General features: G+C 44.4%; 1 protein-coding gene across 1 annotated transcript in view; it reads right to left on the bottom strand.

Annotated features, from left to right (window-relative positions):
* LOC126278302 (protein CBFA2T1-like) overlaps positions 1-26,494 on the bottom strand; it is a 1,072,749-nt gene that overhangs the window by 105,100 nt on the left and 941,155 nt on the right. The gene's annotated exons all lie outside the window — the stretch shown is intronic.

Genomic DNA, 26,494 nt, shown 5'->3' with positions numbered 1-26,494 from the left:
ATGGCGAACCTCCCTTGTGGTGGTAAGACGAGGCCGATCCGAATACTGATGACGAGTTTGGTTCCGCTCCCGTTCTAAAGCGTTGTCACATCAAAGTGCCCACATATCTGGACTGCATGAGTCGACCAGATGATCAAATGGGGACCCACAAACAGTTACGCGGCTTCTCCGTACCCTTCGCAGCGACTTCTCAGTAACTGACGCTGTTGACGTCCATTGAGTGGAGTTGGAACGCCCTATCCCGACAAGGTTAAATTTAGTGACTTGGCTTCCCTGTATTTCAGGAACCACTGTAGCTATTGACATGAAACTTTTACAGGACATGAAACTGTATGTTCTGAGTCTACTGAACTACAATAATTGCATTTCAGCCACTGCTTTGGGAAATACAATGTTTTAATTACACAGTTAAAATTTTGTGTACTCTTTTGTACGTTATCCTAAATAATTTTAAATATACTTAACATTATGTTCTTCTCTTCGTTCAGTATATTCAGGATACGTATATTATTACTCCCTGAAAATTTGAATACTCTACTTGAAGTGGGTTTTGAAATTTAAGGAAAAATGCAGCAGAAAATATAAATTTTCAGGAAGGACTTCTAAAGTTTCAAAAGACTGTAACTCAATATATGCTTCATTTTTTATTTTTAGTCACTCAGAAGCACCCTGCACTATACTGTATATCATCTTCTCTATCTTTTTCCACGATTTTTCTTCTTTTCTTCTTTCTGGACTCCTTAGTGGCCAACTGGGCTGCATACTCTGCATTATCAACGCGAACCTTGTCCATCCGTTCAAGTTCTCTGATAAAGTTTGCTGCAGGATTAATTCCCATATGCTGTAGCAGTTTCACCTTACCACTGTTGTCATCATTAAATGCAATAGCAGCATCACTGATTCCCCACTTTAGTCTCTTCATTCCAACAAAAACATTTTTTTGCTAAGCGAGTCCATATAAGATTATTGAACGATTCACTGGGATTTTGAGTCTGACCGTGCAGACACTCCTTCAGTAATTCAGGATTTGCCAGGTCTCTGTAAATAGGTTTTATGATACTTCCTGGCAGATTAAAACTGTGTCCCGAACCGAGATTAGTTTTAATCTGCCAGGAAGTTTCATATCAGCGCACACTCCGCTACAGAGTGAAAATATCATTCTGGAAACGTCCCCCAGGCTGTGTCTAATTGTCTCCGCAATGTCCTTTCTTCGAGGAGTGCTAGTTCTGCAAGGTTTGCAGGAGAACTTCTGTGAAGTTTGGAAAGTAGGAGACGAGGTACTGGCGGAAGTAAAGTTGTGAGGACGGGGTCTGAGTCGTGCTTGGGTAGCTCAGCTGGTAGAGCACTTGCCTGCGAAAGGCAAAGATCCCGAGTTCGAGGCTCGGTCCAGCACACAGTTTTAATCTGCCAGGAAGTTTCATATCAGCGCACGCTCCGCTGCAGAGTGAAAATCTCATTCAGGTTTTATGATATCCATGAATGCTTCTAGGATGGAGTGTTTATGGCTGTGTGAACTCTTTGAGTACTGGGCATTGCGGTAATTGCACCATGAATCATGTCCAGGAGGGCAAAGGGGTAATCCATACGGCCTGCTTGATTTTCAACAAATCCTCAGTATTATTTCTAATGGCCATCCCATAATACTGCTGTAGTTCATCAATAATTTTGTCTGTCAGCCTGCCTCTTGTGGTTTTATCATCAGAAAGTTTCTTGTCTCTTAAACTTTGTTTCAACTGCCTCAATCTGGTGCCCATACAAGCACGTAATTTAACCTGTATAACACAGCAATCCACAGCCTTCTATATAAAAATACCGACATCATCAGATCTTGAAGTAATGCACGTAAAAATTTTAACTTTTTCAACTGGTGTAGATTATATTTAAAAAAAAATACTTCCCATGTGAGTTTATAAGTGATGTATACATATCAGTTTATTCGGAATATTACAAATTTTATACTGAGATAAAAATCTGAAAATGAAAAAAAAAATCCGTTCTAACCCGTCCTACCTGTCACAGTGAATTAAAAATCCAATTCACCTACACACTGATGCTGTATACGTGTACAGATCTACATTAACACCCCATAATGTCTTCTATGTACTTTAACTTCTTTGCGACAAGCAATGTAACAAGGAAGTAGGGGTGGGAAGGGAATCCAGGGTCATAATCCCCCCCCCCTCTCTCTCATCACCTAAATGAAATTACGCATGACCTAGCTGCTGGGGAGTGAAACTGAAAGATACAAGGGGCGATATATGATGGACTGACTAGCTGAATATTAAAGTACTGTGCTGCACATGTTAACCCTGTACTTAGCCATATTTGTAAGAATGGTCAGTTTTCTGAACGATTAAAGTACTCAGTAGTAAAGCCGGTTTACAGAGAGGTAAAAAGGGATAATGTAGACAATTTTAGACCTAATTCAGTGTTTGCTGAAGTTATTCAAAAGGCTGTGTGTTTAAGTATAATTGACCATTTTATTTCATATAATTTCCTATAAAATGTACAATTCGGTTTTAGAAGTAGTTCAACGACTGAAAAATGCTATATTCTTCATTATCTGTGAGGTACTGGATGGATTAAACAAAATGTTTCGAATACTAGGCATCTTCGACGATTTATCTAAAGCATTTGATTGTGCTGATCAGAAAATATCGCTGCAGAAGTTGGACCTTTACAGAATACGGGGAGTAGCTCACAATAGGTTCACCTCTTACTTTAACAGACAGCAAAAGAACTTTATCCACAGTATTGAAAATCGCTACCATGTGGGGTCTGACTGGGGCCCAGTCAAATGAGGGGTGCCCCAGCGATCAGAGCTGGTGCTACTCCTGTTCCTTATTTAAATAAATGATCTGCGTCCTAGTATTACAGGTGATTCTAAAACATTTCTGTTTACTAATGACACAATCTTGGTACCAAAGGACGTTGTGTGTAACATTGCCACTGACAAGGGAACCTCCCTATTGCACCCCCCCCCCCCCCTCAGATTTACAGATTTAGTTACAAGTTGGCACAGTGGATAGGCCTTGAAAAACTGAACACAGATCAATCGAGAAAACAAGAAGTAGTTTTGTGGAGCTATGAAAAAAATAAGCAAAATATACAAACTGAGTAGTCCATGCGCAAGATAGGCAATATCAAGGATAGAGGGAACACAGGAGCGCCGTAGTCCCGTGATTAGCGTTAGCAGATGCGGAACGAGAGGTCCTTGGTAGAAGTCTTCCTTCGAGTGATAAGTTTATTTTCTTTGTTTTCGCAAAATTATGATCTGTCCGTTCGTTCATTGACGTCTCTGTTCACTGTAATAAGTTTAGTGTCTGTGTTTTGCGACCGCACCGCAAAACCGTGCGATTAGTAGACGAAAGGACGTGCCTCTCCAATGGGAACCGAAAACATTTGATCGCAAGCGAAAACATTTGATCGCAAGGTCATAGGTCAACCGATTCCTCCACAGGAAACTGGTTCAACTGGCTCTGAGCACTATGGGACTCAACTGCTGAGGTCGTCAGTCCCCTAGAACTCAGAACTACTTAAACCTAACTAACCTAACGACGTCACACACATCCTTGCCCGAGGCAGAATTCGAACCTGCGACCGTAGCAGTCGCGCGGTTCCGGACTGCGCGCCTAGAACCGCTAGACCACCGCGGCCGGCTCCCCACAGGAAAACACGTCTGATATATTCTATACGACATTGGTGACGGCATATGCGTCACATGACAGGAATATGTTGTCGACCCACCTAACTTGTACACTTGGCGAATGGTTTTCTCCCAAAAAAGTGATGAAAACATAAGAGTTTGTCACATAAACTGCAAAAAATGAATGCAACAGTTTCACAGTCGCACAGTTTTACCTGTGCTCTGTCAAAACATATGTTTTTAATGTTTTCAAATTTATCACCGTGTAGACCGTCGTGTGTTTCGATGTTTGTTTAGCTATAGCGTCCCCATACTACGGCGCAGTTACCTCGAATCGGACGGACGAACGGACAGATAATAATTGTCGGAAAATGAAAAATTAAACTTTTCACCTGAGGAAAGATTTGAACCAACGACCTCTCACTCCGCAGCTGCTCACGCTAACCACGGGACCACAGCGCTCCGGAGCTCTCATATTCCTTCTTGTTACCTATGTTGCACATGGACTACTCAGTTCGTATATTTTGCTTATTTTTTTCATAGTTCCACACAACATCTTCCTGTTTTCTCGATTGATCTGTGTTCAGTTTTTCAAGCCCTATCCACGGTGCCAACTTACAACTAAATCTGAGGGGGGTGCGATGGAGAGGTTCCCTTGTGAGTCAAATAGTGCAGTTCATGGCATAAGTTCATGGCTTGCAGAATATAAACTAACGCTAAATCACAGTAAGACTGAGTTTTTACCGTTTCTAGCACACAATTCAACAAAACCCGATGTTTTATGTTCACAGAATGGGCATGTGATTAGTGAAACTGAACAGTCCAAATTTCTAGGTATTCACACGATTATCAGAACTGACTGTTTGTTCATTATAATCCGAAGCAGAAGTAGGACCGACGGAGGGGGGGGGGGGGGGGGAGTAAATGGAAATGAGTGTTTGGCGTCAAACTTGCAGGTCCGGCCGCCTTGGTGCAGGTCTTACTACATTAATTAGTCATTTGGAAATTTCTTATATGTACCACTGGCAAGATAAACTTTTTTAAGAAAAGCTTTTCTTGCTTAATTTTATAGACCAAATCCTGTTTGTATGAAGGAATACCGGGAGCAAATTATGTACATAAAATTAATACATATATGTCTTTTGAGCATAAAATGAAAAACATGAACCTTTTTAAGGACTTCTTTGGCAAATCGGACGCCCTCCGCTCTCCTGGCAGTCCTTGAATGTAATTGCGTTAACGAAAGTACTGCAGTTTCATTGTGGTGAGTATCCCTTAACTCTTCCGGAAGCACAGCTATTTCTGGCTACGTATTTCAGGCGGCGTGGTGTCTTCGAGCTGCCAGCCTGTTATTAACGACGAGCAGCGAAATCATTAGCGGTGCGCGCTGGGCTAAAGCATACGCACCGCGGCGTGCGGTGCGCGCCCGGCCCGCGTGCGGCGCATCCGTCATCGGAAACGGTTCGCGCGCCGGTCGTTAGTGGCGCTGCCGTCGCGAACAGAGGCCGCGCGCTGCGCGGGCCCCCTAATGGCGACCCTGCCGCAATTGTTCCCGGATTACGTTACGTGACCGAAAAAAACGAACAACACAGCGCCGGCAACAGCATTTTAATGATACCAATCAATTATGAATATGGTCGTCGTTGGGAAGGCGCGTCGTCGTCCTCCCCATCATAGTGCATTTTTCGTAATTTTTGTTTTCGTTTCCTTTTTTCCAGTCTCGGTTTTTTTGTTGTTGTTGTCGTTATTGGTAACCATGCGTCCACAGATCCCACGCACCGTGTCCGGAATATTTAAAACGATGAAATGTAGCGAGTATGCAAACGCCGTTCTGCATGCCAATTTCCGATTTTTGTTGCCGGCGTCGCCTTTCGCATGCGATGGTCTGATTTTCAGAAACTTTGCCCGTAGTGAGCAGAATTCTAATGACTCTTGCCAGTTTCCCTGCTCGATTCTTTTTGGTGAGAGATGTATGTAATACCGCGCGTTCCCGTGAGAATGGATACGTATTTAATTCCTAATGATTTTATCTTGGAACTTTTCCATTTGGTCCGTGTTTGCATAGAAAAAGAGTAATATCAGAAGATTGAGTCCGCCTTGTTGCAAAACACCTTGTTATTCGTTTATTTCTTTATTAACCCAAACTAGTTTTGGAGACAAATATCACCATCATCCGTGGTTTTTTTTTTAATCTAATCAAGGCGGACTCAATTTTCTGATATTACTGTATTTAATTCTCATTTGAAATTCTGGCTAACAACGGTTTAACACAAAAACACAAGCTAGTTACTGGTATCCTTACTTATGAAAAAAGCAAAGTAAAGCTCGTTTTTTGATAATAGTAAAACAACGTGGAAGTTCTTGCATTTACTGAGGTAAACAGTTATTGTTTTGACGTATCTACTTGATGGCATCAAATGTAACTATCATTCTGCTGTATTTAACGCAGTAGACACTTGTGGGTAAGTCCTCCACGAGTTTGAGCGCAATGGACAATGACTTACTCATTAGTAAATGGCATACCTTTAAATATTAATGGACATAAGACGTAATAAATTAATTACAGTTACTGCCTGACGGTGTGTTTATAATATCCTACTATGAACGCTGCCGCACCCTGTATAACTGATGGGTAGGGTTACTGTCTCAACCGTTTTTACTGGGGTCCATCCGTTTCTGAGACCGTTACCCGACTCCACTTTTCAGTTTAGGATTATTTTTTGTTGTTGTAAAACAACCAGTTTTTCCAGCACACAGTAAAAACATTTTTATTTAAAATTTCAAATTATATTGAATCCTGGCTCTGGTAACAGCCATTCAAGAAATTTATCGCACTTCTAGCAACTGTTTTGCAAATGTATTTTGCCGTCTTTTGTTTGCTCTCTAGCGGGTCTTTGCTGAACTCTGCTTAAATTTCACAACACAGCGTCTCTTTACTCTTTGTTTCCTCTTCGCTTTTGTGAATACGCGATAAACAAGAGAAGCTTCACAGTAGTGCTTTAAGAACATATGTCTTGAGAACTTCGCAACTTTGGTAGAGAAAAATATTGCTGAGAAATGGTACCGGTACATGGTTAGTAGTGTTAATTGCACTGAATTGTTGAAAGTGGTACAATGCTATTTTTCCATACCTGCACACACTATGTTTTCTCTGCAAATTGCTCAGTGGACGGAGGAGCGGAATAAGCTGACTGTTGAAAACGTAAAGCTGTCTAGATTGTACTGTACAACATAAAGAACACAATACCTATATGTTGAGTACTATGACAGAAAAATCTGCAAGAAGTATTGCGTAAAAACGTCCAAGGACATGAAAAATATGTGAACTAAATTACATTATCTGCATTCCCCCAGTTTTAGAACATGGAATTAGGGTAACGGCAGTGATGAGTCTTTTGTAAATGGAAAAATCCTAAATTGCAAAATTTCATTGTTGCACCTTCCTATCCCATTTTTGTCTTTCAAAGAAAACTTGCTTTCACAAATGTCTCCTAAGGTTTCTGTGATAGTTTTTAGGTTCCGCAGTTCTGTGATAGATGGCAGCTTTAATTACTTTCAAGAACCAGCTGATCATGCCTACGCGATACCAGAATAGTCTGTGTTCTGGTTCATTATATGTATTCTGAGGTAAGAGATGTCAGGTGATTCTTCACTGAACTGAGTGCGAGGAATTCCGAGAAGGCGCGATGTATTGCTTAAAGTATTTGGTTAAGGTTATGCAACTTATGACGCATGTGAGAAATTAGCATCTGTGATACGAGACAGTGATGTAGCGCAGCTAAATCAATTTGTATGGCTCTCCAAATCGTTACACGAATGAACAGAATTCAGCAGCATAATACTAGCACAAGCGCTGCACTTATGAACTGCACAGAAGAAAGTTACCACAGTTCACTGGACATCTACAATGAGGTGACAACGTCACAGGATAGCAGTATATACAAAAACAGAAGGCGGTAGAGTCGTGTGCACTAAATATAGAAGGGCATTGCTGGCATCATTTGTACTCGGGTGATTCACGTGAAAAGATTTCCGACGTGATTACGGTTGAATTAGGGGAATTAACACACTTTGAACGCGGAATGGTAGTTGGAGCTAGACGCATGGTCGCATGCGATACTACCGCCTTCTGTATTTGTGTATACTGCTATCCTGTGACGTTGTCACCTCATTGTAGATGTCCAATGAGCTGTGGTAACTTTCTTCTCTGCAGTTCATAAGTGCAGCGCTTGTGCTAGTATTACGCTGCAGAATTGCTGAATTCCACTTCGGAAATCGTTTGGGGTTTCAATATTTCGAGATCCACAGAGTGAAAAATGTGCCGAGAATACCAAATTTCAGGCATTACCTCTCACCACGCTCAACGCAGTGACCGAAGGTCTCACCTTACGACTCAGAGCAGCGACGTTTGCGCAGAGTTACCAGTGCTAACTGACAAGCAACACTGCGTGATATGACCATAGATAACAATGTGGCACGCATGACGAATATATCCGTTGGGACAGTGCAGCCAAATTTGGCATTAATGGGCTACGGCAGCAGACGATTGACGTTAGTGCTTTTACTAACAGCACGACATCGTCTGCATCGCCTCTCATATCGGTTGGACGGTAGAAGACTGGAAAAACATGGCCTGATCAGATGAGTCACCATTTCACTAGATGTGAGCTTACGGTAGGGTTAGTGTGTGGTGCAGACCCATGAAGCCATGGACGTAAGTTGTCAACAAGGCACTCTGCAAGCTGGTAGTGGCTTCATAAGGGTGTGCGCTGTGTTTACAGTGAATGGACTGTGTCCTCTGGTCCAAATGAACCGGTGATTGACTGGAAATGGTTGTTTTCGGCTACTTCTAGAGCATTTACAGGCATTCGTGGACTTCACGTTCCCAAACAATAGTGGATGTTTTCATGGATGACAGTGCGCTGTATCACAGGGCCGCAGTTGTTCATGATTGGTTTGAAGAACATTCTGGACAGTTCTAGCGAAAGATTTGGCCATCCAGATCGCCCCATATGAATCCCATAGAATATTAATGGAACGTAATCGCGAGATCGGTTCGTGCACAAAATGGTGCACGGGCAACACTTTCGCAGTTACAGACAGCTATACACGCAACAGGGCTCAATATTTCTGCAGGGGACTTCCAAGAACTAGTAAAGATCCAGAAGTAGTTTTACGCTATAAAAATTGTTGTAACAAACTGAGAAAAGTTGCAAGGAAATAAAGAAATACGTATGTTAGAGAAGAAATTAACAACTCCAGCAACAAAATCAAATCAACATGGAATGTTGTTAGAAGGCAGACAGGGAAAGTAACCACTGGGGTAGGTAGTATTACTGTTAAAGAGAATGAGACCATCTTAACCAACAGTACACAAGTAGCCAATGTATTTAACAATCACTTCTTAAGAGTAGGAGACAAAATTGGTGAGAATAGTTCAAATGAAAAAGCCAGGCAGCACAATATCTAGACATCTGCTTGTTTCCGTGAAGGTCGGGTAAGCACCCAGGAAGTCGATGGCCACCAACTGCAACGGACTACACATCTGAGGTTGTTGTTAGTGACGTTTTGAAAGAGGATCAATTGAAAAAAAAAACAGCGTGTGAGTAAGCTGCATTTGAGGCCAGAATGTCTGTCTCCTCAGATCATACAGTCGTAACTGTAAAGTTAAAGATGGGAAAAATTGCTGTCTTACGGGTTTCAGATGGTCTGAGTGAAGAGCAGAAAGCAGACCGCAGAAGAATTGCTTCAACGTTATCGAAAAGGATGAGAACAGTTTATGAAAAGTGTTGTTGCGCTGCTGAAACCTGGTTACGAGATTTTGAGCCATAACTGATGTCTCAGTCGTCACACTGGAAAAGTCCCGGCTGTCCGCCACCCCCTCTACCCTTCCCCCTCAAAAAATTCCAACGCCACAATCAAAGGTGTGGTGATCATTGCATATGACACGCATCAAGTCATAGCTACAGACACAGTGCCCCAGTGGACATCTGTAACAGGCGCGTACTGCAAGCTGTTTCTGCAAAATATTTTGCACCCGAAAATTCGTCAGAGAAGGCCTGATGACTGCACATGGCGTCCTCGTCTTGCACAATAAAGCAAAACCGCATATTGCCCTACCAGTGCGGGAAACGCTTCCCCACCCATCATAAAGTCCTGATATGAGTCCACCAGATTTTGGTTCGTTCCCCAAATGAACGAACAACTCAGTAAAAAAGTTTTGATACAACTGATGAAGCTTCCAGTGTGCTCTGGCGAGCAGTCAGACAGCTCAACAATGAAGGTACCCAATCCGGATAAAAGAAGATGCCAAAATGGTGGGAAGTTGTCAAAAACATGCGTGGAGGTTATATTGAAGGCCTGCGAAAGGTAATTTGTAAAATATATCATTTTCTTCAGTTCCGTCTTACGGCATGAAGACCTTTTCAGATGACCCTTGCAGCTACTTTTAAATAAGGGTTTTAGGTACGGCACTGTACTGCCATGTTTTCACCAGTAACAGTTTAACTGCCCAACTTTTTACTAGAAACTCCCGACGACAGTCAACAACAGCAGAACAGGAATATACAGTGCGTATAAAAAAGAATTATCTAATTTGACACGTATATTTTTCTGAAACTAATATACATAGACAAATGAATGTTGTTGTTTGATCAACGGGAAAATCAAAAAGTTGTTTTTCTTACCTCTTCATAGGGGTTCAGTTTACAGCGTGTCTTCAATTACAGCTTTCACAGCTGCAGTTATGCTACGTCTCAGTTCATTCATTGTTGCTGGTAACGGAGGCACGTAAACTGAGTCTTTTATAAAACTCCACAAGAAATAATCACACACAGTCGGGTCCGGTGACCTTGGTGGCCAGTAATGTAAGTCTGAATCATTGCGGCCGATCCATCGTTTAGTTATGCTTTGATTTAAAAATTCCCGCACTTCCAAATGCCAGTACGGCGATGCCCCATCCTGCTGGTAAATGAAGTCGTTCGAATCAGTCTCCAACTGTGGGAAAAGAAAGTTCTCAAGCATATCAAGATATGCGCTTCCTGTAACAGCGTTCTTGACAAACAAAAATGGACCATATACCTTTCCTGTGAAACTGCACAAAACACATTAAATTTTAGAGAGTCTCTCTCAAGTTGTACAACTTCATGTGGTTGTTCCGTATCCCATATTCTCATATTATGACGGTTCACCTTTCCATTTAAATGGAATGTTGCCTCGTCACTAAACAATAAGCGTGGAAGAAAACTGTCATCCTCTATTTTGCCAAGAACGTAATCACCCGAAGTGCATACGGTGTTGTGTTTTCACCTTCACGAAGAGCTTGCAGTAGCTGAATTTTGTATGGTTTCATGTGTAAACGTCGACCAACACACGCCAGACGGACATCGGGGAGTAAGTTGAGCTGCACGGCGAACGGATTTCTGCTGACTCCTTGTGTAACTGTAGCGGATGCGTTCGACAGCTGTGTCAGACACTTGAGGACGGCCCGGCGGTTTGCCTTTACATAAAAAACCTATTTCTCGGAACTGTTCATGCCATCGTCTAATGTTCTGAGCTGTAGGAGGATCCACGGAAGCCACGCGGAACAGTTATTGCTGCCCCGCAGAACGTAAAACACGAAACGTTTTCTCTTGTCCCGACACTATTTTTGCCAGAAATGAAGTGGCCGCACACTACAACTACCTAGCGGGAACCATGTAAAACTCGAGATTTTGCTAATTTCCACAGTACGTTGTTCACTCACATATCCCAAATAACATAATCGGCATAATTTTTTTTAAAAAATCGGATAATTCTTCTTGATACACCCTGTGCTTCCAGTCAAACTTCGCCAAATCCAGCACTTCTTTCCAACGACATCTCCAGATAGCTAATGGATCCTCGCTCTACTTTGAGGTCTGAAATACTCGCCGAGAAAAACAGTAAGCTGCCTGAGGAGAATACCACGCCCGTGCCCAGAAACGCACTTCGAACGTCCACAGTCTTCCGTACTCCAGCCAGTAACTCGATTGATCACGAAGAAACTCCTGCTCGTGAATTCAGATACAACAGGTGCGGCATTGAAACGGGCGATTTGGCAGCCCTGGAAATAGCACGTTACGTTAGGAATCAGAAAACAAGAGTGATGGTACCTGGACAAAAAACCTTTCCCATTAACCCTGATATCCATGCTCAGGCGAGATGGCGTTGTGGACCGGTGAACAACGCGCTGTTGCGGTGAAAGCGTTTTACAAAAATAACGACAGTTACATGGCCGAGCAGCATGTATTTACAAAAATAACGACAGTTACATGGCCGAGAAGCATGTATTTTGTGCTTATTACAATCAGAAATGCATGTTATTTAGGAATGAAATAAATAGGAAGTGAAGTTAAAGACGAAATGGCTGCATGTAAAATCTAAAGAAATCGAAAAAGAAATGATTATTACAAGAACTGAGTCAGCATATAGAAAAGTCAAAACTTCCTTGGGTGAAGCTGAAAGCAAGGGCAAAGATTACAATAGGAATTCCACTATTACATGTAGAGGAGAAAGCAGGTCGTTGGAGAGAGTACATTGAAAGCCTCTATGAGGGCGAGGACTTACCTGATGGTCTGACAGAAGGAGAAACAGGAGACGGTAGGGCAGTGACATAGGATCCAGTAATAGAATCAGAATGTAAAAGAGCTTTGGAAGCCTTTGAATGTATGAGACAGGCGATATACCATCAAACATTCATAGAAAAATCATCCTCACGATTCCGAAAACTGCAAGAGCAGACAAGAGCGACAATTATCGCTTAATCAGCTTAACAGCTCGTGCATCCAAGTTGCTGACAAAAATAATAAACAGAAAACAAAATGAAGGAACTGTTAGATGATCAGTTTGGCTCTAGGTGTGGTAGATAATGGAAGCAAGGCTGAAGAAAAATCAAGACACATTTTTAGGATTTGTCGACCTGAAAAAAAAGCTGGTCACAATATAAAAAGCTGCAAGATGTTCGAAATCCTTAGGAAAACAGGGGTAAGAAGGTAAAAGAACGAAGTGCTCGGATTAAAAGGGGTGTAGTCTACCTCCTCTATTATTCAATTTGTACATGAAAGAAGCAATGACGGAAATAAAAGAAAATTTCAAGAGGGGAATTAAAATTCAGAGTGAAAGGATATCAACGATAACATTCGCTGTGACCTTGCTGTCCTCAGTAAAACTGAAGAAGAATTAGACTAACTGTTGAATGGAATAAACAATCTAACGAGCACAGAATATGGACTGAGAGCAAATGGAAGGAAAACGAAAGAAATTACAAGTAGCAGAAATGAGTACAGTGAGAAACTCAACATCAGAATTGGCCATCACAAACGAAACGAAATTATGGACTTCTGATACCTAAACGACAGCATAACCCAAGACGGATGGAGCAAGGGGGACATAAAAAGCAGACTATCAATGGCAATAAGGGCGTTCATGACCAACAGAAGTATACTAGCATCAATCACAGGCTTTCGTTTAAGCAAAAAATGTCTGGTATGTACGTTTGGAGCACACATCGAAACATGGACTGCGGGAAAGTCGGAACAGAAGAGAACCGAAGCGTTCATTCCTTGTTGCTGGTAACAGAGGCACATAAACAGAGTCTTTATAAACCCCAACAAGAAATAATGACATACAGTCGGGTCCGGTGACCATGGAAGCGTTTGAGATGTGGTGCTACAGAAGAGTATTGAAAATTAGGTGGACTGATAAGGCGAAGAATGAAGAGGTTCTCGGCAGAGTACCAGCAGTATGGGGCACCGCTACACTGGCATCTGGGAGTGTGGCAATTTTTAAATCAAAGGATTACTGAACGATGGATCGGTCGCACTCGTCCAAATGACTCAGCCTTACATTACTTGCCTCCAAGGTCGCCGGCACTGAGTGTAACCTCTCAACAGTAAAAAAATATAATTATGTAATTCACATTCAATGTAACTGCCCAACAGATAAATTCCGTAACCTACCAATAATAAAAATGAGACTAACCTCCTAATTAAAAACCTGACTCATATACAACCTTTCAGTAATTGACTGACTGTGAATCTAAAATGGTAAATTTGGACGTCAGCAGTGCTGCGCCATGGCCCTGAAAGATCATTCTGATTAAATTGAAAATTCTTACCTCAATAAGGTCGTCGGATAACGCGTATATGTCTGCTCCTATATGAAATTTTTCTGGCACAGCCCAGTGCAATGCTAGCCGATAGATTTGTCACGTATAAAAAGAAAGAACTGTTTTTTCTTTACAATAATCGGGATGACCATGGATTGGAGAAATTAGTAAATTCTTTAATCTGAGAGGAATGATTGTCAAAAGTTAATTTTTATAAGAAAGATTATTGTTAAGAGATTTTTTTAAAAACATTGACGTGGGACTTGATACAACAATACTACATATGCGCGAGGCTGCTTTTACCTTATACTACAACGCTCAGGCACCGCCATCGCTCCCCACGAGCGGCCCAGATAACTCGATAACCAGACTGCTAGCAACTACTTACTACTACTGCTACAGACACTGCTCCTACTGCTTACAACACAGCTCTCTGGTCTGAGATTCTCTTGTAGCTTACATATCGCAGGCAGCGCGTGAGCAGTCCATCTAAATAACATCTGCTCGAGTGCGCTAGCAATAAATTCCTTAGTCATGGACCTCTTACAATACGTTCATGATTGTTTCAAAGATGTAATGAAAGTGCGTTTATTTTGCTCTACTACAGTGGTCAAGATTACCACCCCCCCCCCCCCCCCCCCCCCCATTGAAAGTAGTCCAAATGCTCAAAGTTACTTAATTATAGAAGTACAATTTTGGATTCCTCTTGTGTATGTTAATGGTGTAACAGGATGCATGGTTTGTCTGTTGTGCTTATCCTAGATAACGATTAATAGAAAGACCACTATCTATGAAAACAGTAACTTCTTTAGTGACAGTGAGAAGTAATTTGTTAGTGAACTCCGTTTAATTTTCATTCTAAGTAGAAAGATTTTTAGTAGTGAGAGACTTAATCTATGCACAATCACTAATTTTGCTGTGAACCATGTCCATATTTCATGTCAAATAGGAATATGTTTGAAAAGTAATATTGAACCTATGGCCACTTTACGATTCTACAGTGAATATTAACAGTAACGTTATTGAGACCATTCAGTTGACTAAGTCCTCAAGGTGATAGTGTGTTTCGTTATCTGTTATATTTATAAAAATACACTCCTGGAAATGGAAAAAAGAACACATTGACACCGGTGTGTCAGACCCACCATACTTGCTCCGGACACTGCGAGAGGGCTGTACAAGCAATGATCACACGCACGGCACAGCGGACGCACCAGGAACCGCGGTGTTGGCCGTCGAATGGCGCTAGCTGCGCAGCATTTGTGCACCGCCGCCGTCAGTGCCAGCCAGTTTGCCGTGGCATACGGAGCTCCATCGCAGTCTTTAACACTGGTAGCATGCCGCGACAGCGTGGACGTGAACCGTATGTGCAGTTGACGGACTTTGAGCGAGGGCGTATAGTGGGCATGCGGGAGGCCGGGTGGACGTACTGCCGAATTGCTCAACACGTGGGGCGTGAGGTCTCCAGAGTACATCGATGTTGTCGCCAGTGGTCGGCGGAAGGTACACGTGCCCGTCGACCTGGGACCTGACCGCAGCGACGCACGGATGCACGCCAAGACCGTAGGATCCTACGTAGTGCCGTAGGTGACCGCACCGCCACTTCCCAGCAAATTAGGGACACTGTTGCTCCTGGGGTATCGGCGAGGACCATTCGCAACCATCTCCATGAAGCTCGGCTACGGTCCCGCACACCGTTAGGCCGTCTTCCGCTCACGCCCCAACATCGTGCAACCCGCCTCCAGTGGTGTCGCGACAGGCGTGAATGGAGGGACGAATGGAGACATGTCATCTTCAGCGATGACAGTCGCTTCTGCCTTGGTGCCAATGATGGTCGTACGCGTGTTTGGCGCGGTGGAGGTGAGCACCACAATCAGGACTGCATACGACCGAGGCACACAGGACCAACACCCGGCATCATGGTGTGGGGAGCGATTCCTACACTGGCCGTACACCTCTGGTGATCGTCGAGGGGACACTGAATAGTGCACGGTACATCCAAACCGTCATCGAACCCATTGTTCTACCATTCCTAGACCGGCAAGGGAACTTGCTGTTCCAACAGGACAATCCAAGTCCGCATGTATCCTGTGTCACCCAACGTGCTCTAGAAGGTGTAAGTCAACTACCCTGGCCAGCAAGATCTCTGGATCTGTCCCCCATTGAGCATGTTTGGGACTGAATGAAGCATCGTCTCACGCGGTCTGCACGTCCAGCACGAACGCTGGTCCAACCGAGGCGCCAGGTGGAAATGGCATGGCAAGCCGTTCCACAGGACTACATCCAGCATCTCTACGATCGTCTCCATGGGAGAATAGCAGCCTGCATTGCTGCGAAAGGTGGATATACACTGTACTAGTGCCGACATTGTGCATGCTCTGTTGCCTGTGTCTATGTGCCTGTGGTTCTGTCAGTGTGATCATGAGATGTATCTGACCCCAGGAATGTGTCAATAAAGTTTCCCCTTCCTGGGACAATGAATTCACGGTGTTCTAATTTCAATTTCCAGGAGTGTAGTTTATTCTGCTCTAACTGTCAGCTCCAACCTTAACGTTTACAAATGCAGGCGCCAGAGTTCATTGCACTCTCGGGTGGCAAAGTGTGGGTTGTGTTTGTCCGTTAAAGTTACTCATACCTATTTTCTTGAACGAGAATGTTAATCATTCTCATGCCTAATTAGGCTGGCGACCGTTTTCTTTATCCTTTGAACAGTGTGGATAGGTAAAATGTTGTTTGTTACTGTTTAAATATTAACGTAATTCTGACTTTCACTTCCGATAAGCCACCTCCTTTAGGTACATCGCGGTCAACATAACAAAATTCCTTTCAGAGGGTAACACTCCTCTGTTGCTTTATACCATAATTGCTTTAACAAGATATTTGCATTTTACGCTCAGCCTCCAAATTTAAAGTTATGATATAGTAGTAGCAGACGGTAGTGTGCCATTGGGTGCTCTGAACTGGCGAGAATTCTTAGGAGGCGGGAGAGTCTGAGTACCTCCGCCACCGCGTTGCTTCAAAGACATTTTGAGATGACGGCCAGAACAGCAAGCTAGAGTTCGCCGTCTTGGGCGTTTTCTATATTAATTAAACAGGGATTGCTAAAATTACACTGCTGCCTCTAACCGATGGTCCTCTACGTACACAATACCTTGGTTGTATCAATTAACTTGGGAAAATTAATTTATTAGTATTAATTCAGTAATCAAGATTGACGAATTGTTAATTAATTATTCGACTCGTCGGAGTTAGGTATCAGTTCACTCGGAATTTTACGCACATAAAAAAAAGTTTAACATCACCTCGTGTCCGAGAGTTCCAGAACCTATACAGAAAATTGGAATAGAGATCGACATAAACATCATTTCAGCCCTTTTTATTCCTCATGAAAACCACACATTGCATGTTGTACCACGATACAATGAGATCTTGACAGATGGTGGTCCAGATTGCTGTGCATACCGGTACCTTTAATACGTCATCTTGCATTGATGCATGCCTGTATTCGTCGTGGCATGCTATCCTCAAGTTCATCAAGTCACTGTTTGTCCAGATTGTCCCACTCCTCAACGGCGATTCGGCGCAGATCCCTTAGAGTGATTGGTGGGTCACGTCGCCCATAAACAGCCCTTTTCAATCTATCCGAGGCATGTTCGATAGGGTTCATGTCTGGTGAACATGCTGGCCACTCTCGGCGAGCGATGTCGTTATCCTGAAGGCAGTCATTCACAAGATGTGCAAGATGTGGGCGCGAATTGACGTCCATGAAGACGAATGCCTCGCCAATACGCTACCGATATAGTTGCACTATCGGTCGGAGGATGGCATTTACATATCGAACAGTCGTTACGGCGCCTCACATGACCATCAGCGGCGTAAGTCGGCCCTGAATAATGCCACCCCAAACCAGCAGGGAACCTCCACCTTGCTGCACTCGCTGGACAGTGTGTCTAAGGTGTCCAGCCTGACCCGGTCGCCTCCAAACACGTCTTCGACTATTGTCTGGTTGAAGGCATATGCGACACTCCTCGGTGAAGAGAACTTGATGACAACCCTGTTAGGTCCATTCGGCATGTTGTTGGGCCGATCTGTCCCGCACTGCATGGTGTCGTGTTTGCAAAGATAAATCGCACCATGGACGGCGAGAGTGAAGTTGCGCATTGTGCAGCCTATTCCGCGCAGTCTGAGCCGTAACGCGATGTCATGTGGATGCACGAAAAGCATTATTCAACATGGTGGCTTTGCTGTCAGGGTTCCTCCGAGTCCGCAGGTAGCGGTCATGCATTGGTAGCCCTTGGGCGGCCTGAGCGAGGTATGTCATCGAGAATTCCTGTCTCTCTGTACCTTCTCCATGTCCGAACAACATCGTTTTGGTTCACTCAAAGACGCCTGGACACTTCCCTTGCTGAAAGCACTTCCTGGCACAAAGTGACAATGCGGACGCGATCGAACCGCGGTACCGACCGTCTAGGCATGTTTGAACTACAGACAACACGAGCCGTGTATCACTTTCCTGGTGGAATGACTGGAACTGATCAGCTGTCGGACTTCTCCGTCTAATAGGCGCTGCTCATGCAGCGTTGTTTACATCTTTGGGCGGGTTTCAAAATTTGTGTGAAATCTTATGGGACTTAACTGTTAAGGTTATCAGTCCCTAAGCTTAACACTACTTAACCTACATCATCCTAGCCGGCCGGAGTGGCCGAGCGTTTCTAGGCGCTTCAGTCTGGAACCGCGCGACCGCTACGGTCGCAGATTCGAATTCTTCCTCGAGCATGGATGTGTGTGACGTCCTTAGGTTAGTTAGGTTTAAGTAGTTCTAAGTTCTAGGGGACTGATGACCTCAGACGTTAAGTCCCATAGTGCTCAGAGCCATTTGAACTATTTTGAGAAACACAGACACCCATGCCCGAGAGAGGACGCGAACCTCCGCAGGGATCAGCCGCACATGGGCGGGTTTAGTGACATCTCTGAAGAGTCAAAGGGACTGTGTCTAATATCCACAGTCAACGTCTATCTTGAGGAGTTCTGGGAACCGGGGTGATGCAAAACTTTTTTTTGATGTCCTTATACGGAGTTCGAATCTGTAATCAGATTAAAGACATAATTGTATTTCTCACTCTTCCTTTGTGGTGAGGGTTGATCTGGACAGATTCTATGGCCTCGCCAAGCGCTTGAATAAGTCACTGCGTTACAACATTCACATGACTCTCCCCCCCCCCCTCCCCCCTTCCCCTCAAAATGGTTGAAATGGCTCTGAGCACTATGGGACTTAACATCTGAGGTCATCAGTCCCCTAGAACTTAGAACTACTTAAACCTAAGGACATCACAGACATCCATGCCCGAGCAAGAATTCGAATCTGCGACCGTAGCGGTTGCGCGGTTCCAAACTGAAACGCCTAGAACCGCTCGGCCACAACGGCCGACTCCTCCTCCCCCCTCCCCCTCTCCCCCCCCCCCCACCCACCGGTGCCTGGGTGATTACAATATTACAATACCGAACTAGGGACATTCATGGGCACCTATGAAATGATGTATTACACGTTCCCCCATCACTAGTTTCTCAATGAGAAGAGTAGCACAGTTGACCACATCGCGCCCCTTCACAAGGCATATGATGGAATTAAATCTCGTCAGCAAGCATTCCGTCTGTTTCTCCCGACAGCAGTAGGTACACCGAAATGTCACGCGCCAACGCAATGGCAACTTCATAACATCTGGACGTTACTTTGCTCCGTCCAGAGCGACGCAACGTAGCGCCTTTGTGCTCCGCGTAATTGACACAACATTAAAAACATTTTAATTACGCCTGTACGCGCTGCCGCTGCGAAGTTTTATAATGAAAATTGTAAATTAAAATGCGCGTCACTGGCGCGTGGCGCACACCTCGCGCAGGTAGCACTGACAGACGCAGGCAGCGGGCGAGCGGTGCTGACACAGGCCCGCGGCGGGCTGCACCGCTGACTGCTGACTGCTGACTGCTGACGCAGCGCGGGCAGGCAGTGACAGGCGCCGCTGCCGGGCCGCTACGCTGATCGGACCCGGGGCGCCTGTCACGAGCAACGTCCAAACGCGCTGCCTGCCATTTACTCCGCGCTGTTTATCAAAAACTGTCTCGCCGCGCTGCAAAAACGCGGGACGGACAGCGTTTTGATCGCTCGGTGTTCCAAGTACGTTTCTTTTGACCGCACATATTTATTTTCTCATTGTATGGCGTCACTCACCGAGGCGGCCATTCGCTGGCACATTCTGTCTTTTTTTTTAGTTCCAGTAGAAGAATTTTGATTACAGCGAAAGCTGTTGATGCAGGGCTGGTAACACTAATGGACACCGCAAATGAAATAAAATGTCAAAATTCTTCCGCCTCTGTTGTTCACTAGTGGAAAAAAATGATCAAGATGACGCAAAGACTTTCGACTATTGACCTCTACATTTTACTTGCCATTAGCAATCTAAATATTTCTCCGATTGCAGTACAATGGTTCCAAACGACGGCAATTGTGCGTCATGTCTGGCAGTACAATGTCGCAATGGAGACATGTAGTTAGTTCCGGTACTTTTCTGATTGTTCAACAGTGACGTCATCAAATGTTCAAATGTCTCTGAGCACTATGGGACTTAACATCTGAGGTCATCAGTCTCGTAGAACTTAGAACTACTTAAACCTAACTAACCTAAGGACATCACACACATTCATGCCCGAGGCAGGATTCGAACCTACAACTGTAGCGGTCGCGCGGCTCCAGATTGAAGCGCCTAGAACCGCTCGGCCACACCAGCCGGCAGTGACGTCACCAATCCTGTTCTACAATGAATACGTAAAACTACATACACATTATGTAACAAAAAAGGTATGGTCATACTTTCAGGAAACTTTCCTCACACGTAAAAAGAAAGAAAACGTCGTATGGATATCTGTCGGGACACACATCATTTCTATGTTAGAGCTATTTTGTAGAATTTTTTTGAAAGTCTCTTCGGGTTTGCTGCCGGATCCTAAAATCAACTTGACTCGATATTTCGGCGATCCAACTAGTCGCCGTCTTCAGGAGAATGCTGCTTCTGCTGATGAGTCCCGCTGAGAATTCTTCAACGCACTAATCGTTGGAAACGTGTGAAGAAGAACGTATTAGCATAGTATGAAACTATTTCCTAAATGAAAAGTCCAAAATGCTGTCCAATAGCAAGGACACATGCATCATCCCGTCTTCGCATTGATCCCTGATGGGCTAATAATGTAGCCTTGAAATATTGCGTATTGTTTCGCAGCGTTCCGCAATAAGGCCACAAAGTCTCCGTACGTCTTGTACCGGGGTTCCACACACAGGACCTTTCGAATTCTCCCACAGATCAATGTCAGCTTCAAAACAAGGATCTCTAAATTTCCTCATTAATGTTCCTCGAAAAGAAAGCCACATTCACTCCAGGGATTCTCATTCGAATTCCCAAAGTATCTTCGTAATACTTGTGTGCTGTCCGAACCTACCGGTAATAAATCTAAAAGCCTGCCTCTGAACTGGTTCGATATCCTCCTTTAATCCGACCTAGTGCATATTCGAAACACTCGACCAGTACCCAATGACGTGTAGCTCAATTGTCGTATACGCAGTTTCCTTTGTATATCAGCTACATTTCCTAAAACTTTCCCAAACCAAAGTCAATCATTTGCCTTTCCTACCCCTGTCCTTGCTCCATTTCATATCGTCCTGCAACGTTACTCCCAGGTATTTAATCGTGTCAAGTAGCACACCTCTAATACTCTAATACTGCATTAAAATATTACAGGTGTAGCGTATCGACTGTGTTCAGAAGTGAGTTGCAACAGAGCCAGCCCCAGCTGGGTGACAGGTTACGCGTTACCAAGCAAAACATGGCCGACTGGTGTTGCAAAGCGGAGCGAGCTGGGCGCTGTACACCAACTGCTGATGCACCAATTCGCTCGCGGAAGGACGGAACCATGGAACTGTTTGGAGTAGGTGCCTTTTGCCCTAAACGAACATAACGTGGAATGTATGAGTACTCAGCCATTCACGTGCTAAATCATTCTTGTCTCAGTATCACAGCCTACACAATGAGCTGGTGACACCACGAGCGACATCCAGGAATGGAGTGCGGGGTCTGCTGTTCGACTGCAAGAGACGGCATGTCATGTGGGAGCCGCTCGCTCGCTGGAGGAAACTCACGGCCCTCGTCAGCTGCGCCGTGCTGACGTCACTGCCACAGCCGGAGACATCATTGACAGCGGCATTCGATGTCGTCATGCTCTGCGCCGCTGTTTGTGCTGTCAGTAATGCTGGACGTCTATTGTTTCACACGAGAGGCAACTGACGCCTGCACTAAGATGTTCCTGATGTGCTAAGGCCGAGGGCCAGAATAAAGAAATTAATTGAACAACTCTACTGTCGTCCTGATGTCTCATTTCACTCTCCCTGAGTAAAAGTCTAAGAGTTATTTAACACAGGGTTGTTTTTCATATTCATTTTCATGAACTTAAATTTTTCTACATGAAGAGTAAGCTGCCGTTCATCGTGCCAAATAGAAATTTTGTTAAAATCATGGTATCTTCCTACAGTAACTTGGACACAGAAATTTCCTGTACGCTACAGTGTCATCAGCAAACGGTTCTAGATCGAAATGGTAATTAAATCGAAACCCTTAGCTGCAGACAGGTGTTGATATGGGATCTCCTGCTTACATGGCAGACGCTCGGTCCATCTGAGCCACCGAGGGCACAGAGGATAGTGCGACTGCAGGGACTTATCCCATGCACGCTTCCCATGAGACCCACGTTCCCAACTGCCCACAACCTACATTCGAAGTGTTCCTAATAGATATTTGCCCGTCCGTTCGCTCATTACTCGTGCCAGACTAAGTTCACGAGTCCCGTAAGAGTTTGGGCAAAGCGTGCGCATTCGTACAAAAGAAGGTCAATGGCCGGGTAGCCTTTAACTGTATTGTTTATCACCCTACCCATCAGCTCATTAGTGTATATGTACTAGAGTGGTCCTATCACAATTCCTTGGGGCACACCTGAAGATACCTTCTCCTCTAATGAATTCACACTGTCTGGCTTTTGCTACGCAAAACTTCTTTGAGAGAACCTATTGAAAATGCTCTGAGCTTCGTTGACACACCATGATGCCGGGTGTTGGCCCTGTGTGCCTCGGTCGTATGCAGTCCTGATTGTGGCGCTCACCTGCACGGCGCCAAACACGCATACGACCATCATTGGCACCAAGGCAGAAGCGACTCTCATCGCTGAAGACGACACGTCTCCATTCGTCCCTCCATTCACGCCTGTCGCGACACCACTGGAGGCGGGCTGCACGATGTTGGGGCGTGAGCGGAAGACGGCCTAACGGTGTGCGGGACCGTAGCCTAGCTTCATGGAGACGGTTGCTAATGGTCCTCGCCGATACCCCAGGAGCAACAGTGTCCCTAATTTGCCTGGAAGTGGCGGTGCGGTCCCCTACGGCACTGCGTACGATCCTACGGTCTTGGCGTGCATCCGTGCGTCGCTGCGGTCCGGTCTCAGGTCGACGGGCTCGTGCACCTTCCGCCGACCACTGGCGACAACACCGATGTACTATGGAGACCTCACGCCCCACGTGTTGAGCAATTCGGCGGTACGTCCATCCGGCCTCCCGCATGCCCACTATACGCCCTCGCTCAAAGTCCGTCAACTGCACATACGGTTCACGTCCACGCTGTCGCGGCATGCTACCAGTGTTAAAGACTGCGATGGAGCTCCGTATGCAACGGCAAACTGCCTGACACTGACGGCGGCGGTGCACAAATGCTGCGCAGCTAGCGCCATTCGACGGCCAACACCGCGGTTCCTGGTGTGTCCGCTGTGCCTTGCGTGTGATCATTGCTTGTACAGCCCTCTCGCAGTGTCCGGAGCAAGTATGGTGGGTCTGACACACCGGTGTCAATGTGTTCTTTTTTCCATTTCCAGGAGTGTAGTTGAATTTTCGTAGAGTAGGCTACATATCGAATATCCACACGATTTTCGTAGGTTATTTATTTATACGAATGAAAGGCAATTTACTTGCAGATGTGCTTTCAATTTATTTTTCATGTTTATCTCCTGTACGTACAATCGAGCCGACAGGACTTAAGGACACTTACAGCACTTGTGGCATTTGATCCCTGAAACACGAGTAAAAGGCATCGCTGGTTACAATGAAATTGCAGCTACTCACGGAGGTCCAGTGGGGTATGTAATTATCATGTGGCAGAGGAAACTTGGTACATCTCCTAATGTGTTAATGGGGAACTGGTTTACACTGGAAAAAAATTAAGGAAATATAGGAACACAGTAATCAGTTGCAACTTTCCTTCAGTCTGTATACCAGTAAAGTTATATGGTGATATGTACTGCTGCAAGTTTGTTGGACCGTAACTCACTCAAATGCATTGAACATGGCTATTTACTGCTGAAATCTGGATATGTAAGAGTAATAAAAAATGCAATGGAATTGTGACTGATTGATGTGTTCCTATCCCTCCTTCAGTTAATCTACAGTAATAAAAAACCAATGGAATTGTGACTGATTGATGTCTTCCTATCCTTCCTTTAATTAATCTACAGTCGCTGTGCGCAATAGTTCCTTTTGGAATCAAAGCTATAAAAAAATTAGTTTATAACTTATAGGCAGATTAAAAGTGTGTGCCGGACCGAGACTCGGATTCGGGACCTTTGCCTTTCGCGGGCAAGTGCTCTACCATCTGAGCTACCCAAGCACGACTCACGCCCCCTCCTCACAGCTTTATTTCCGCCAGTACCTCGTCTTCTAATTTCCATATCAGCGCACGCTCCGCTGCAGAGTGAAAATCTCATTCTGGAAACATCCCCCAGGCTGTGGCTAAGCCATGTCTCCGCAATATCCTTTCTTCCAAGAGTGCTACTTCTGCTAGGTTCGCAGGAGAACTTCTATGAAGTTTGGAAAGTAGGAGACGAGGTACTGGCGGAAGTAAAGCTGTGAGGAGGGGGCGTGAGTCGTGCTTGGGTAGCTCAGATGGTAGAGCACTTGCCCGCGAAAGGCAAAGGTCCCGAGTTCGAGTGTCGGTCTGGCACACAGATTCAATCTGGCTAGAAGTTTCATATCAGCGCACACTCCGCTGCAGAGAGAAAATCTCATTCTGAAATTAGTTCCAATTTTGGCCAGCAAGTGGAAATGTGCAGCTGTGAATGCAAGAAAGACACACAGAAATCTTTCCATGTGTAATTGGTTAAGAATAGGACGTGGGCAAATAAAGTCAAACAAGAGAGGAAGGTATAATGTTGATTTTATTATTAACCACACACAGCTTGTTCAGTATGAGCAGAGGAGTTGTCAATGAGATGCTGTGCAGTGCCTGATTTGCCCTAGAGGTCAAAATTGGAACTACGTTCTTTTCCAGCTTGAATTGGTTCCGCATTAATGCATTAGCGTATCTGTTGAGTGCCCCGCCGTGCGATGATTGCAGACCACAATGGACGTCCGTTGAGCAGCTGCACTTTAATTATAGCCACCAGATACTGCCCAACCACAATACAGTATTATTGCAGTTGGCTGGTCGTGGGCCGTTCTTGGAAACACGCGGTGACGTCACAGAGTACTCTGGTGACTGAGGGATGTACGTCACACTGTTAATGAATTCAAGACCGCTGTGGGTGTATTATGAAGTCAATCAGCGTGTTCTCGTGAAATATCACAATAAAAACTCACGATAAGCCAATTGAAGTGCCTTCACTCCCAGGGCAATAATATTGTGATGGACTAAAGTGCGCATCTTTTATGACGGCGGCCGAGTTCAGGTTCGTTCTGCGCATCTGACGTCACAAAACACAGTCAGCCAATGAACAGAGAACGACGTTGCCAGAGCTCGACTTCAGTGCAGAGCACGGACGAGTGTCTTCAGTTTTAGAAACGTTCAGTCATAAATAAAGTAATTGAACAAAAGCAGTGTCTTTTATAGAAAGTTTGGAAAAAAGCATTCTTTATACTAATTGCTTCATATTCTATTAATTAATTATACCAAACAAGCAATAAGCCTTCAAATTCGGGCGATAGCACGGAAAGGTGTTTATATCATTCTCACTAACCGCTTTTCGCAATAAAGAACAGTGGTAATTGTTTATTTCCTTTTGTACTTCGGCGAAACGCGAGTAATTCATAGTCATACCAACAGTGTTTGTCGGTATTTTGCGTCATATTTTAAAATATTCCGGGAAATGTATTAAGTGACGAGTTGCGTTAGCGTAATGGTTAAAGTGTATGCGTGCTAAGCCAAAGGTTCTGAGTTCAATTCTTGTTCGATGCTTCATATTTTCTTTATTTAAAAACAATATCGAAGTGTCTTACTTCATGAATTTTATTCGTTTGAATGTACTTCTTTGAAATTTCTAGTGGCAACTGAAATCGACCAAACGGAAAGTATACGCTATGGACTTTTACCTCTGCAAACTCTGAAATTTCATGCAACGGTTTACTACATCTAATGCTGCACAATAACTGCGTTGAACTTCGAAACAAAATTAAGTCATTTATGGGGGGAAGGTAACAGACAAGAATTTGTGTAAAAATCAAATTTTTGGGCCAAATAGTTTTTGTGTAATCGAATGATAAAATGTGTCAAAGGAGTCGAAACACCATGTGTCCGCACAGGCGAGCAGTGCAATGATGACAAAATCGCGCACATCGCGGAATGCGGGGAGCACGTCTCTGTAGCAGC

This window comes from Schistocerca gregaria, chromosome 6, assembly GCF_023897955.1.
Source record: "Schistocerca gregaria isolate iqSchGreg1 chromosome 6, iqSchGreg1.2, whole genome shotgun sequence".
In the NCBI taxonomy this organism is placed as follows: domain Eukaryota; kingdom Metazoa; phylum Arthropoda; class Insecta; order Orthoptera; family Acrididae; genus Schistocerca; species Schistocerca gregaria.
Note: the sequence above shows the minus strand (reverse complement) of the source record. Positions and strands in the feature narration are given on the sequence as shown.